The sequence below is a fragment of the Orbicella franksi genome, chromosome 8 (genome assembly GCF_964199315.1).
Source record: "Orbicella franksi chromosome 8, jaOrbFran1.1, whole genome shotgun sequence".
NCBI lineage: Eukaryota > Metazoa > Cnidaria > Anthozoa > Scleractinia > Merulinidae > Orbicella > Orbicella franksi.
Genome location: NC_138152.1, coordinates 10,515,361 through 10,525,138, shown reverse-complemented (window position 1 = coordinate 10,525,138; position 9,778 = coordinate 10,515,361). Strand labels below are relative to the sequence as shown.

At 37.7% G+C, this 9,778-nt stretch overlaps 1 pseudogene; it reads right to left on the bottom strand.

Moving 5' to 3' along the window:
- Positions 1 to 286: 286 nt before the first annotated feature.
- On the bottom strand, positions 287 to 8,913 carry LOC145494158 (uncharacterized; annotated as a pseudogene).
- Positions 8,914 to 9,778: the final 865 nt, after the last annotated feature.

Here is a 9,778-nt window from a genome sequence, read left to right as displayed (position 1 = left end):
GAAACATACATATGCTATGACCGGATTAGTCAGTACTGCAATATCGGGCAGGACAATCCCCCGGGTTTGATAATTTGTAGATATAATAGGAGCCGCAATTCTTTAATTGAATGAGGAATGAAATCGCACAACAGGCAAACTTATTAATGCAGACGTTTCTTGTGACTTTACCCTCAGCCACTGTAGGATGATCACCACTCAACCAGGCAGGAAAGATTGCATCACAACGGTTCATCGGTGGACATATGGTCACCATTTTTGTGCCTGCAGCTCCTTGGAAGCGATATCAGCCATTGAGTGTGTAGTCACATTTGGGGTTTACTGCTACGTAGTCATATTTTCTTTCTGCATCTGTCAGATTTTGGTAATTTTGCCAGTGACATACATCAACTAAAAGAAATACACAAATGTGTAAAATAAATATGTGATAAACACAGAAGGCATTTGACATATGTCGTCTTCTGTTGCGCAGTCATATCTTCTTTCCGCGTCTGTCAGATTTCAGTAGTTCTTACATATGTCAACTAAAAAAAAAAACAAACAAAGTAATACGTAAATAACCCTCCCCTGATCCGTAGATACCTCTGTCGTGCTGTGTCGTTGGGAGTTACTTGTAGTTTGAATACAGTCACTTCATATATTTTGTTCAATTTTACATCACTTTATTACATCCGGTCATGCACAAACATTTCTATATGATTTGTCTTTGTTTCCATTTTTCCTGAGAACAAGGTTGTAAAAAGATCTCGCCACCGAAATATAGCTTCTACAATAGGTATTAATTACCACCTTTTTGTCTGTTTATACGAGAAAATCTTCATATTTACATTTGAAATTTCCAGTTCAAATGTTGTTGCGTAACCTGTAAGTAAGCCATAGCTGAATAAATTTGTTCTTCAGGCGATGATATATATCGGCTCTAGGTGCAAGAACATCGCAATCAGCGCCAGTGTTTCTCCACTAAGGCATGTTTACTCTCTGGCATTGGATAAACCGCTGGAGGAATACCATGTGGGATACTTTAACCAACTATGTAGTGGATTCTAACTTCATATGGATTATTTCTTATTTTTTCCTGATACATGCCTACTTGTAAAATAAGATTCTTAAATGTGGCAAACCGTCCTTACATAACGACAAATAAAGTTTTTAACTGTAGCTAATTAAAACAGAATAGAAGATATCCCTACTAATGATAACACTGTGTTGTACCTTCACAAATAGCACCGTTCTTTATAAATCCATCTTTGCACTGGCAGTAGTACGATCCATTCGTATTCTTACACTCAGAGTTTCCAACAGCATTACATGGGTCGACCTGTGCTGTGCACTCGTCGATGTCTAAAAAGAAAGGGATCTAAGTGTTACTATTTCAATGTGACAATGTACGGTTAAGTGTTCCATTACGAGCATAAAAGGGAATTCTGGTGGAAATAAACTTCTTTACACATGAAACAAGCAAAAAAAATTATCAGAAAAACCTCCAGAGAACCTTGTTACGAAGGAAAATAAGTAGAATTGGCGCCTTAAATCCACTCCAAAGTTTTTACATTTCTAAAATGATTACACAGCATATAGAAACACCTTTAGCAAATACATTTTATTAGAGTAATCGTGTGGCTGGCTAACGGGAAACTTTCAGTGATATCAACCACAAAATACTGCCATCTGTCGATCGATTGTAGGCGTTTCAGCCCGATTACTTACATATGGTATTACCTGCTGTTATCTACAGCGATTATCTCATTCACAGTGTTCCAGTAAAATCTAATGCGCAGCTGCACTTGAATTCGCTCATTCGTCTATGTAAAATATTTTTCTTCAATTTCAAGTAACTTTTCGCATCATTTCGCCTCCACCTGGCCACAGATGGTGTGAAATCGGTCCTGAAGCCATACCCACCCGGTCAATTCCCCACCTGTCCCCCTTCACGAGATTGGAGGCTATGACCAACGAACTACACGCCCTAGTGTGTTTAGTACGTTTAACTTTGGGTCGTGTGTCCGCTCATAGGCAAACTTTTTCAAGGAAATATGCTGTAAAGAAGGAATTAAAACAGTTCTGCTGGAAAATTAAAAAGGATGAAAGTTTCACAGTAACTCGTAAAACAGGTTTATCTCTCGGTTTCCTCGTGGCAATAATAGTCAAAGACGACTTTCTCTTTGTTTTCCCTTTTCCAGTGGCTGTCAATTTTTACGAAATACACCTTTTGATTGGCTCCCAATCGTTTATTAACATTGCTGTTTTATTATTTACGAGCCCGTCTAATGTATAAATCAGATAACGTTCTGTTCCTTTCCAGTTGCTCCAGTCACACTAGTGTTTTATAAATGTTTTGGAAACGTATTTTCCGTTTACTGTGATTCACAATAAATGTATTATAAATGTAATGGTTCTAAATGTAATGCTGTCGCTCAGATACGTTATAACTCGTCATTCCAAAACAACATTTCTATTTCGCTTATATGGTCCCGGGATATAAGACACCCCCCCCCCCCCCCCTCCCGTCTTTAAGCCCACACAAAATCCTTTATGAAGTTATATGAGCCCGGGCTTTAACGCGGCATTTTACGGTATACGACAGAACCCACAACAACAATATCTGCAAAATAACCAAAAATGCATATGATCGTTTATCGGCCCAAACTTTCGCGCTCCTTAGAGACTTGGATAGGTCAATTGGTCAGAATTATGGAGAAAAAAGAAAGTTTTGGGAAAAAATGTGCCCTTCTTTAATCAAAAATGCATAAGCAAAAATATCTGTGAACATTGCTGTTTCATTCTTTACACGAACTATAAGGTTGCTGATGTTATCTGTTACGATTACCTGCTTCACATTGTGTTCCGTGAAATCCTGGTGCGCAGCTGCAGCTGAATGCGTTCACTCGGTCTGTACAGGTCCCGTTGTTCTTACAGGGATGACTTGCACAGTCATCGATATCTGTTTCAAGGTGATAATGCAGAAAGTTAATAACGGTCACATTCGTTAAAGTTAAGTTAAAAGATACAACACTGCAAACAACTTAGAAAGAGATTAAAAACCGTAGAATATCAATGAAAATTAACTAGTTTTGGCTATAGCTACCTGTTTCACATTGTGTGCCATTAAATCCTGGTGCGCAGCTGCAGTTGAATGCGTTCACTCGGTCTATACAGGTCGCGTTATTCTTACAGGGATGACTTGTACAGTCATCGATATCTGTTGTAAAGGAAAAAGGTAGAAAGATAACAACTGTGAGGAGAGAAAATCAGATTACTTAGTATATTTTACATATTCGGTTTTGATATATTTGTTTTAGTTCATTTTGCATTTCTAAGTTATAGTTTACTATTAATTCCAATTCATTAACCGTAACAAACACCTGCTATTTTTGTTGTAGATCATACCTGTAATAGCGCTGAGCTGTAATTACTACCTGTGATAGTCTTTTTGTTGAACTGTTATCTCCCTTTATTGTTTTGAAAGTTATTAATGTTGAAAACTACAAATTTCGTTACAGCTAATCGAGCTTCCTGAAATGTATGAGATAATGTTTAGTTGAGATTTTTTAAAAACCTTTCGTAAAACGTTCTTGGATTAAAATGATATCGTTGGACCTAAGTGCTGAGTGCTGCTGGCGGCTCTGAAGATATCTCCCTGTAACAGATTCCGGTCCTGATCCTCGCAACCAGAAAGTTTTCACAAGTTTTTACAGAAGTGCTTTCCCAGGCCAAAAATCTATTATCACATATCGGTCACATACAATAGAACTTTGCAACAACAGAAATATATGTCTCTGCCCTTTTCAAGCAGTTTAAAAAATAAAAGGACTGCAAGCGACATACAAAGAGATTAAAAACTCCCAACATCTGAAGGAAAATAAATTTTGGCTATAGTTACCTGTTTCACATTGTGTGCCATTAAATCCTGGTGCACAGCTGCAGTTGAATCCGTTCACTCCGTCTGTGTAGGTCCCGTTGTTCTTACAGGGATGACTTGCGCAGTCATCGATATCTGTTTTAGAAGAAAAGATTGAAAGGATTAAACTGCAATAGCTTCTGTTGATATATTTGGCGGAGCCCGGCCCGGAGCAAATAGGCAAAAGAGATCACTAACTAAGTAACTTTTAAAATCTTTGCTTTTTATAAAGAAAAACAAAACATCTTTATCAGATATCCATCATTATCATAATCCAGTCCGGGAATGGCAACGGATCTGCTCCTTGAAATATATCTGTTCCACAGACAATTTCTTGCTGGGTGGGAATCTTCTGGTTCTGACCACCCGCTGTCAGTTGCACGGGGAAGATAGAGCCTGTTGACTGTTAATTATTAGTTGAGAGAAGATAGCAGACCTGAAACCCATCTTTGTAGCCCTCGGCTTCACGACCGATATAAGTTGTCTTGTTGTTTTAACTCTAAACAAATAGTTTTACGAGGATTGAGCCCGATTTGGTTTTAAAGCTGGGCGTCTTCTGTATGAAGAGCATCTCATAGATTAAACAGTCCATGTCCATGTCTTGAACGTTATTTTCGCCATGGGGACGTTTATTGCCGGAAGGGTTTATTAAAACTGACACTGCTGGTCAGATTACATTAATAGAAAGGTAAAATAACTTAAATGTAAAAGTTCGTAAAAAATTGATTTAGCGCCAAGGTTGTACGCATCGCAAATATGCCTTGTTCACGGTTTCGGAGAATACAAAGTTTCTAATCACAGAAACAGCCTGGAGGTTGAGGCATTTTATAGCGCGTAGATTAAGCTTATTGGAAGAGGTTTGAAAATAATGAATCGCGGTGAAACCCCGGACGTCTAGTTACCTAGTTTAGACATGTCACAACGAGCCAGGACTACCTCGCCAGGTTTAATTGAATCGAACCAGTAATTACCGCTGACTGCATCTTCTCCTTCACTCGCCCTGATCTCGGCGCACGACTCAGCTGGCAACTCGGAAACGGATCCAAGAAGAACTAAAAATAGAAAAGTCAAGAACATTGTTTTTTTTTTTTTTAGCGCATTTCTGTCATTACTAAACACCACTATTGTTAAGTTCTCTTGACGAAAAACTGCGGGCTTTGTTCGTAGTCCTCGGGATGCAAAGAGATTCTGGGCACGCTTGTAGCAGATGCGAATACTGTCGTCAGAAAAAAAAAATAGAGATGAACATTAAAAGAAGAACAATACCTCTTTCCCTGAATCGTTTAATATAGAACCGATCGCTGTCCGGAACAAAATTTTCAGGTCTGGCTTCTTTGGTGCGGTTGTTCAACTCACATATACCTTGGCTGATGACGTAGTTAAAGCTTTGACATCTGACGTCATCATCGCACTTGTCTAAACAATTAAGCCAGATTCCGGTTTTTCCTCGATGAAGGTATGTCCTTTTAACATCATGCCGCGGATGGAATATTCGCCTCGAATTATACACTGCTGAGCGTCCAGTTTATAAAACATCTGAGACATCAGAAGCACCGTGATGGCCACACTTATGCCAGCCTCTGAAACTGTCAAATGGAGAGAAAAATATTTAGTCTTGCATGATATATTTTTTGAAGCTTACATAAAAAAAGTTAACTGTTAGATGCAAGCGAGCATCTCGCTCTTCTATAGCTGAGTGTCAATGAGCAGAAATAGCTCTGAATTGCCGCGACACAACATGCCACCATTAATTATACCGTCGGCTCTTGCTTGTGAGCAATCAGGTAGACAATCTTGATATAAATTTTAAAAAGCTATAAAATAATTTTGAACCAGGTAATAGTCTTTACTTGAAACGTATTCGTCGAATTCTAGGCCTATACAAACAACGAGATAATCAAATAGAAACACCAAAAGAATCTAGAATATCTCAAACAGAATGGAGGGGCTGCTTCCGTTAGACAACAGGCGAATCTTTGCTGACGTCATTGTTTACATTTTTCCTCATTAACATACGACTTTGGGCATAGAAGGCATCATGCTAGACACGATTTTGCTAGAAAAACTTAAAGAGCTTGTGAATCTTATTAAGTGGTGTAATTTTTGGCTCTTTGGGTGTAATATTCGAGGAGAAATTGGCTTTCAAAAACATCAAAATTTCTGTGTGGCAAAAGCGCTAATGAACTCATACATTCTTTGCAAAATTTTGAGCTTTTAAACCCTCGTCGCACAAAAAGTATCCAATACATCGCGCTCAAATTCCTTGGGACAGGTTATCGTGCTGTGCCCTTTCAATATTCAGTATTAATCTCTTTTTAGCTCCATCAGAAACTGTATCGCTTATGGTAATGAGGCAAATATTGTAAACAAAGATTCTCCTACAGGGGGTTTAAGAAACCACGACGGCGTCGCCGCCGAGGGCAACGTCGATTTCAAAAAAAATGTGTTGATATTTTACCTATGAATCTCGCAATACTCTAGAGTCATTTACTTTGTTTATCATTGTCAAAACTATCACGAAACTAAATCTGGAACGCAACGAGAAATTTGAAATAGAAATTTAAAAAATTAGTCATTGTGGTTCACGTTCTCCAGACCACGCAAAAATCGGTCATTTCACGTCGTTGTTTTGCAGAGGACGGCAAGGAAATGTACCAAGAATTATAATGCACTCGCACAGCTATTGTTTTGCTCATTAAACCTTTTGTTCAGTGACGTTTCCGTTGCCGTTGCCGTCGTGATTTTCTTGAATTCCCTACTCTCACTAACGCTCTCTATCTAGGGAGCGGCTACTGGGGGAATCATTGAAATTTACTTCATGTTGTGAGAAAAAGAGATGAAAAACTCAGGCTGCGTCCACACTACAATGGAGAAATTTGAAAACACGGCTATCTTTCTAAGGTTTAATCGTCCAAAATGACCGGTTGCGTTTTCCAAATTTTTCCAGCGTAGCGTGCAAAGAAAACATCTACTACGTTTTTAGGTATGCTCTGTTGTATTAATAACCTGTAACGCTGATGTTTTTGCTGGAAAAGAGCTGGTTAAATTTATTTACGCATCCCCTTAACTTTTTGTTTGCTTTCTTCAACTCACTGAATCCAAGATATCGCTCACTTAGACAAAAAGAAAACAAAAAAAGTTCAACAAATACACAAAAAGAAAGAAAAGACGAAAACACTGGAGTTCCCTCGCTCAAGAGAAAACTGCATACTGGCCTTTATACCGCAACATACATAAACAGCAAAGATGTTTTCCGCATAATTTGACTTAATTGAGCGGTTTTAAGGCAATTATGACATACGCTAATTTCATACGGTGGAGAAAATGAGCTATTTTAAATCCACCTGTTACTGGCAATAACTCCCTTTATTATTTGTCGAGTCGTTTGGAGCACGCACGGAAGTCGTTTTTATTTTTTGACTCCAGAATTCAAAGGATAATGACCTTTACAACAGAAGACTGAACCGAAACAGCTGTGACACAACCCATGGGCATAAGTTCATATTTATGTTTACGATTAAATTCAGATAATATGTTTTTTAACAAGAGCATTAATTAAATATAGTAGGAGATGTTTGTTACGACTACAACAAGAAAGCCCGCATTTCGATTATTTGCCGTTTGAACTCCAACTTTTCCTGCCCTTCGAAGATTTTTGAAAGATCTGTCCTCAAAGATCACACAAAATGCAAAGCAATGGGTGTCAAATTAACTACCTTGCCGATTATATCAACGAAAAATGCAGCATCATCCTTTTTTAGGCGATAAAATACAGGCTAAACACACATTTTACAGATCCCTTTTCCCATGTAGTGAGAAAATAGCTGGTTTTGAGATTCCTTCATCTTCGTCTCTATTTATGCGTTGACTGAGAGTCATTTTAAAGAAAGTAGTGATGCTATGAGATAAATGCGTGTAGCAATTTCTCGTACCAACTTTTGTAAAGAATTATGCATCGGCAATCGTGTCAAAAGGCGCTGTTACAGTGGGTTATAAACATGCCCCGCATTGCCGTAACGAAAACGTGCGAGACACGTCCATTTCAGGGAGTGTTACACTAGAAAACGCCTTGTGCAAATTGCTTCGTCGATGCGCAACAAAATTGTGAGACAAATTACAAATCAGTTTCGGTAAATTTATTCAAATATTATTTCTGCAAAACTTAGCTATGCATCAAGAACTTGAAATCTCCATGAAAATGGTTTTCTTTATCTTACAGTATTTTGACATTAAAACTATCCTTTAAAATACCAAAGAGTACTAAATAAACAAAGTTTCTACGAAAGACAAAGAAGACAAAAATGACTGAACTGCAACTTTTAGAAGATTAGCTTCCCAAATTATCACAAAAGACTGTGATCTGGATGATAGTCTCTTGATTAATTCCTTCATTATCATCATTATCAAGAAGACTATTGAATCAAATAAGTACATTTATATTTTTGCATGGGTCTTATCTTTTAAACTTTTCGCGCATCATCAATTAAGGACCGAAATTACTTTCGCAAAAGAGACAGACAGGTGATAAAAATGTTACCCCTAAAACGCATTTTTCTCCGTTTTTGTCAGTGATTAATGAAATATCGTCTCAATTTTACCTGAGAAAAATTTATCATGAAAAATTTTGCGCGATTTTTGCGGATTCGAACTGAAAATATTGAGGGTGTTTACAGACAAACCTAGACAAACTCGGATTCTTGGTCAAATTAGAATTTTAAAATCATGATGTCGGTTTTCATGAAGATAAGAAAATAGGAGTACCCGGAAGAAAACATGAACGAGAAGAAGAGGTTGAAGAGAAGAACCAACAACAATTCAACCTGATTATGACGCAGAGTTTAGGATTCCAGCCCAGGCAAGTGGATTTTAGGATACACAAAGTAGGAGGGTATAAAACGGGATTTCAAGGCTATCAATTAAAATGTCAGGACATTTTCGAACTCAGCCTCCGCTTGCGTTGGATGAAGCATTATTGAAATCGATGACACAAAAATGAGGAGAGTAGAAACATTCATTTCCACACCGGAACGAACGTCTTCAGTCCTCAAGTCTTATAGAAGAAGGTATTCAGCTAGCACCAGCCTGCAATGTGAAGTCGAAATAACAGCTAATCAGAAGTCAACACCGGCGTGTTTTGTCTCTGTCATTCAAAGCTATTTCTACTCATGTCAGTTTGATTCCTTCTACTCTTACAAAGACTTCCTGTTTAAATTACGCACCTATCATGTGAACAAAATATTTCTATCTGTGGGTTTATCAACTAAGCTTACGGGAAGAAATTCCTTCTTAGGCTCTTTATCTTTTTTTTTTTTTTTTTTTTTTCTTGCGCTTGTTTATGAGTGAATGTTTTATTCGGATGAAAGATCGTTCCAAACTCATGTTTTTAACAATCACTCAGTAAAAAACCTTCAATTTCTTGAATTTCCATAGCATTTTCCATGTTCACTACTTTTATTTTTGTACTTTATTGAAAATTTTAACTTTAATTTCGTTGCACTGCGCCGGTATCGTCATGGGTTCGAATCCCGTTCAGGCCTGAAGTTTTTTTCAGGTTTTAATCTTATTACTGCTTAAGTTAAGTGCATAACTGCGATGATCAATCATATCTTCATATCATTCTCCGCAGTTCAAATATATGAACTTTCATATATTTGCTTGTACCGTAATAAGAGATGACGTGTTTCGTCTCTGTCTTTCAGAGTAATTACTGCTCATGGCAGTCTGATCCCTCCTGCTCTTACTATAACGACTTCCTGTTTAAATTATTACGCAATTGTTATGCGAACAAAATATTTCTACCGGGTTTGTCAACTAAGCTTACAGGAAAGAATTTCTTCTTGCATGCCTGGGTGAATGTTATATTCCAAGGAACGAAACGCT